Raw genomic sequence first — 6,000 nt, 5'->3', positions numbered from 1 at the left:
ATGATACCCAGAGCCTGGGGGGAGATGCCTGTCGAGAACTTCAAGTCCTGCAGGCTTCTCCCTGTGGCCAAATACCGCAAGGTAGCGACCAACCTCTGCTCCAGAGTGATGGCTTGCCTCATGCAGGTATCCTTCCTGCTGATATAGGGGGTCAGCGAAGCTAACAAACGGTGAAACACGGGGTCCGTCATCCTGAGAAAGTTCCTGAAATCATCAGGATTATTCTCACGGATCTCACGGAGCAAAGGCATATGACAGAACTGGTCACGCTGAAGCAACAAATTCTTGGTCCATGAACTCCTCCCCACCCTGTTCATGGACTGGACTTGTGTCAAGGTCAGAACCCCAACACCAAGCCCCCGCACAGCACGAACTCTACGAGGAGTACGCATATGAAACATGGCTAGAAAACGGTCGGCTGCTCAGAACGAAGTAACAGAACGCACTGAAGAACAGCAAGGCCTGTGAAGAGCGACCTGAAAAATAGCAACGAGCAGGCAAGATCACACAGAAAACTCCGATACGAACTGACTGCACGCACTGAAGAGCAGATACAAACCCACAAGCACAAACTGAACGGCAGAAAACGATCTGAAAGCCACGAGTCTGAAAAAGCGCGAAACGTCTCTCACCAAACTTTTACTAACACGAGATTAGCAAAAGGAGCCCAAAGGGTGCCGCGCTTGGTTCTGAACTGGCCTTTTCTAGTCTCGTCGTACGTGGTGTACGTGACCGCGTGGTTGGCGATCGGAAATTCCGACAACTTTGTGCGACCGTGTGTAGGCAAAACAAGTTTGAGCCAACATCCGTTGGAAAAAATCCTAGGATTTTGTTGTCGGAATGTCCGAACAAAGTCCGACCATGTGTACGCCCTATAAGTATGCCTAAGCTGTGTGCTAGAAATATCTTAGAAACAAACAACTTTGTGTAAAAGAAATATATATTTTCATTTTCTTTCCACTTTTTTCATAAACTTCTGACAAAAAATTGCACATTCAGAAGACTTATTATGCCTCATAGAAAATACATTGGGATGTTTGCTTTCCAAAATGTGGTCATCATTGTCCTGGTACTCCCGGGCCTCCAAAAAAGTAATAGGTAGTCAGGAAATTAGATGTGTAATTTATGTACCTATAATACCTAAAGGTGGCCTTGGATGTTGGACCTCTGTATGTGGCTAGGATGCCAAAAATCTCACACATGTGGTAGTGCCATACTCAGGAGGAGCAGAAGAATGCATTTTTGGGTGTAATTTGTGGTATGTACATACTATGTGTTAGAAATATCTTATACATTGATAACTTTGTGCAAAAAATGTTTTCATTTTCTTTCCACATTTTCCAAAAACTTGGGGCAAAAAAGACATGTTCATAAGACTCATTATTCCTCATAGAATATACATTGGATACATTGTATTTGTTTGTTTTCCATGATGTGGTAATGTTGTGGGTGTCTCCATTGTCCTGATGCTCCCAGGCCTTCGAAGGTGTGATAGGTAGTGTGACAGTGCAAGGCCCTGCCACTGGAAAAATGGGTGGAAAAGGGGCACTTAGTTTGCATTTTGTGCAGCATGTGGGACAAGGAGTATTGAGTTTGAACAGAGCTTTCTCCAGATATTGGTACTCCTGGATGGGGCTCTGTAGTTTGGATATTGCATCTTGGGTGGGACAACTCTCCAACCCAGTGTCCGGATTTTGTGGAGGACCAGCAGGGTGTGTGCTCAGGTGCCAGAGGAGCTGTGTACATTAGAGAGAAGCTTATCTGCTTTGAAGAACTTGTGGTCTGGATGACCAGTGTAAAGTGCAGAGGTACTGCTAAAGAGGATAGTACCGGTAAAGAGAGTGGCCAGGTGGGCCAGCATTTTCTAGTGCTTGTATTTTGCTAAAGCTGGAGAAGAACCCCTGTGTGGGGGAACTTTATGTTTATGGACTTATGTTTATTTGCCTTTTAGTAAAAATGGGCTACCATACCAAGGGCATCCTAAAATCTTGAATGTGAAATTGGCTTAAAGCATTTGTTAAGCTAAAGAAAAAAGGGATCCTGTTTCTTTAACCTCTTCAGCCCCAGAAGGTTTTGCCCCCTTAATGACCAGGCTATTTTTTGAGATACGGCACTGCGTCGCTTTAACTGACAATTGTGTGGTCGTGTGATGCTGTTCACAAATTTATGTCCTTTTTCTCCCATAAATAGAGCTCTCTTTTGGTGGTATTTGATCACCTCTGCGGTTTTAATATTGTGCGCTATAAACAAAAAAAAGCAACAATTTTGCACAATAAAAAAAAAATATATATAGAGAGAGAGAGAGAGAGATAGAGAGAGAGAGATAGATATATAAAGAAAAAATGTTCATCAGTTTAGGCAAACTAAAAAAAAAATTGCAAGCGTATATTGATTGGTTTGCACAAAATGTATAGTGTCTATGAAATAGGGGATAGATTTACGGACTTTTATTTTTTTTAATGTTTTTTTCTAGTAATGGCGGCGATCTGCAATTTTTGACATTGTGGCTGACAAATCTGACCCCAAATGCCACTTTTTGGGGACCAGTGACATTATTATATTGATCAGTGCTATAAAAATGCAATGATCATTGTATAAATGACACTGACAGGAAAGGGGTTAACACTAGGCTGTGATCAAGGGGTTAAATATGTTCCCTGGGTGTGATCTAACTGTAAGGGGGATGGACTTTCTGGGACAACAAAGAGATCCCTGTTCCCGATCACTGGGAACAGCAGATCTCAGAGATGTCCCCTGTCAGAAAAGGGGATCAGCCTTGTTTACATAGGCAGATCCCCGTTCTGCCTCTGTATCGTGATCGTGGGTCACCAGCAGACATTGAATCCATACTTGTCCATACGGGTACGGCGGTTCAAGCAATAGAGCCGACCTGCCGCAGCATATATAGAGTGGCTAGTTGGCAAGTGGTTAAAGCATGAATAACAGCATAGTGCTTGTGCTGTGTCATTTGACCCCTTCTATCACCTTAAAAATACCTCTCTGATCCTGCCTGATCCTCTGATCCTGCCTGGCTATGATCTCCCCCCCTGTAAACTGACCATGGTTAACCACTTCCATACCACAGAACGTTATTTGACGTCATGGGCTTTCAGTGGTGATTTCTGAATGAGGCATCATTCAGATGTAATTTTTTTCAGCCAGCAATTCCCTTCACCATAAGAGCAATCATAGCGACTTGATCGTTCTTACAGGTGCTTCTACCAGCTTGTCCGTGCAATCGGCGAGCCGTAGAAGGAATCCGCCGGTACAAGAAGTTAGTCATAGAGAAAACCGAGGGCCAGATGCTCCCTGGCAGTCTCTATGGCTCTCGGAGGCCCAGGCATGATGTTGTGATGTCACGTCCAGGCCGGCAGAAGAAAACAATGCCGGGGACTCGGCTCAAAAGCCTATGATCATAAATTTGTCATGACGCTATGTTAATAGGTGGATCATCTCGGCACATGCACGCTGTGGGACTCAGGGAGACAGGCAGTGAGCCGCTATGCTTCTCCAGTGAGGAATGAGTGGGCGGGGCCATAAGTGTCACTTCTGCTCTGATCCCGCCCTATGCCATGCTGCCTGCATGTTGGGGATGCCGTGGGGGAAGGAGTTGCTGGGAGCGGTAGAAGGCTGTATTTACAGCCCGCGGATGTAACTCAGCTGGCCAGCAGGACCAGGTTTGTGCTGCCCTCTCCCCATAGACTGTTCCTAAACCCTGACCTGGCTGTGGTGTTGCTCTATAAATGGAGAGCAAGGGTCACAGTGGCACTGGCACACATGTCAACACTGCTGATGTACACTGCCCTGCAACCTGCTGACCCCCATACACTGCCCTGCAACCTGCTGACCCCCATTCACTGCCCTGCAACCTGCTGACCCCCATACACCGCCCTACAACCTGCTGACCTCCGTACACTGCCCTGCAACCTGCTGACCTCCATACACTGCCCTGTAACCTGCTGACCTCCGTACACTGCCCAGCAACCTTCTGACCTCCTGCTGACCTCCGTACACTGCCCTGCAACCTGCTGACCTCCGTACACTGCCCTGCAACCTACTGACCTCCGTACACTGCCTGCAACCTGCTGACATCCGTACACTGCCCTGCAACCTGCTGACCTCCGTACACTGCCCTGCAACCTGCTGACCTCCGTACAACGCCCTGCAAACTGCTAGCCTCCGTACACTGCCCTGCAACCTGCTGACCTCTGTACGCCGCCCTGCTTCATCCTGATCGGAGCTTGTCCCGATTAATTTCCCAGGATGGCTCCGCTGCTGGGGACACCAGATGTAAAGGAGGGCTCCGCTGCCAGGGACACAAATCTGTAAGGGGGGCCTCTGCTTCTGGGGGCACCTGATGTAAGGACGGACTCTGCTGGTGGCACCTAATGGCATCTGGTAGCAGGTGACACGCTCAGGAGTCCCACTGATTCTGGATTATGGTGAGTTGAATGATTTAATTCTATGTTACAATGTAATAATAGTAATAATGCGCTTCAGTCATCCTGACACCACAAGAACCATGGGGCCGGGATGATTGAAGCGCTCACACCAGGTGTTTGGAGTATCTTTATCCGCTGATTGTTAAACTCTGAATACACATTTCTATTGTGGTGTAGGATCTGGGCCTGCTGTCCCTCCATCCCTCCATCCCTCTTTCCTTCCTTCTCTCCCTTCTTCTCTATCCTTCCCTCCTTCTTTCCTTCTTTCTCTCTCCTTCCCTCTTTTCCCCTTTCTTTCTCCATCTCTCATTCATCTCAGACTCTAACCACACCCTTATTTGAACCACTCCCACATAAGCCACGCCCACTATTCCACGCAAACCATGCCGTTTTTTTGGCACGGCGTGCTGCGCGCGCCGCATTTTTCTTTTTACGATAGGTCACGCCTACAAATACATGATCCGCTCCCTAATTATAATAAGACTCCGCCTACAGCCAAAAAAGTGTCCCTATTTTTTTTTTACAATGTTGGCAACTATGTATCTACTGTATGCCATTTTGTAAAATTCATTTTCTAAATACCTTATTTCTTGTGACATGACCGCCAGTCACTCTTTTCTCCGGATATATGCACTATAGAGGGAGGTCACGTGACCGCCCGGCAAACATCAGAGGGAGATCTTGGCCCCTCCCTCTGTAGTACATACATTGGAGAAAAAGAGTGAGGGGTGGTCACGTGACAAGAAATAAGGTATTTAGAAGATGAATTTTAAAAAATGGCATGCAGTATATACTAAAGGTTATACTAGAAGAGGGGCTGGCAATGATTGTGTGCATTGCCTTATAACAACCCCTTTTATGTAGCTTAATGTGTAATAATGTGCCTAAACCAAGCAATAATGTGCCTCACCAAAGCCCTTAAGCACACCTCAGACTCTATTACTGAGCATTTAACCCGTGAAATCCATGACGAAAGCCGCCACACCTCAGCACTTGAACAACAAGCAGACAAGCTAGAACTTGTCACTGGCAATCCTTCAGAGGAACTTGAGGTCCTCAGAGAAGAGAATTATACCCTCCAAGCCCACCTTGAGGACTTCAAAAACAGAGCCAGATGCTCCAATCTACGCATTTGAGGCATTCCTGAAGCCGTGCTAGACGTGCAATCCACCATGGCTGCACTCTTCCAGGAACTTGCTCCATTGACCCATATAGAGCACCTAAAGATGGATAGGATCCAAAGATCTCTAGCCCCATACCCAGAGGATGGTTCCCCACAAGATATTGTGGTGAAACAACATTTCTTCCACACTAAAGAACACGTGGAAGCATCTCGCCATAAGGAATCTCTGGTTTTCCAAGGACACCGCTACCAGATTTTTCAGGATCTCTCCCAACTCACACTTGCCAAATGAAAAGCCATGAAACTGCCTCCTCTCCTATTTGCAGCAACATTGCATTACTTATCGATTTTCTATTTGCTTCTGGTATAAGGGAACATCTTATTTCTGCAAATGTCTTGCACTGAGGGGTCCCTTCGGCGAGCAGTCTCCTGTTC

This window comes from Aquarana catesbeiana, linkage group LG01 (genome assembly GCF_042186555.1).
Source record: "Aquarana catesbeiana isolate 2022-GZ linkage group LG01, ASM4218655v1, whole genome shotgun sequence".
Classification (NCBI taxonomy): Eukaryota; Metazoa; Chordata; class Amphibia; order Anura; family Ranidae; genus Aquarana; species Aquarana catesbeiana.
The sequence above is the reverse complement of the archived record's forward strand: the minus strand, read 5'-3'. Positions refer to the sequence as shown.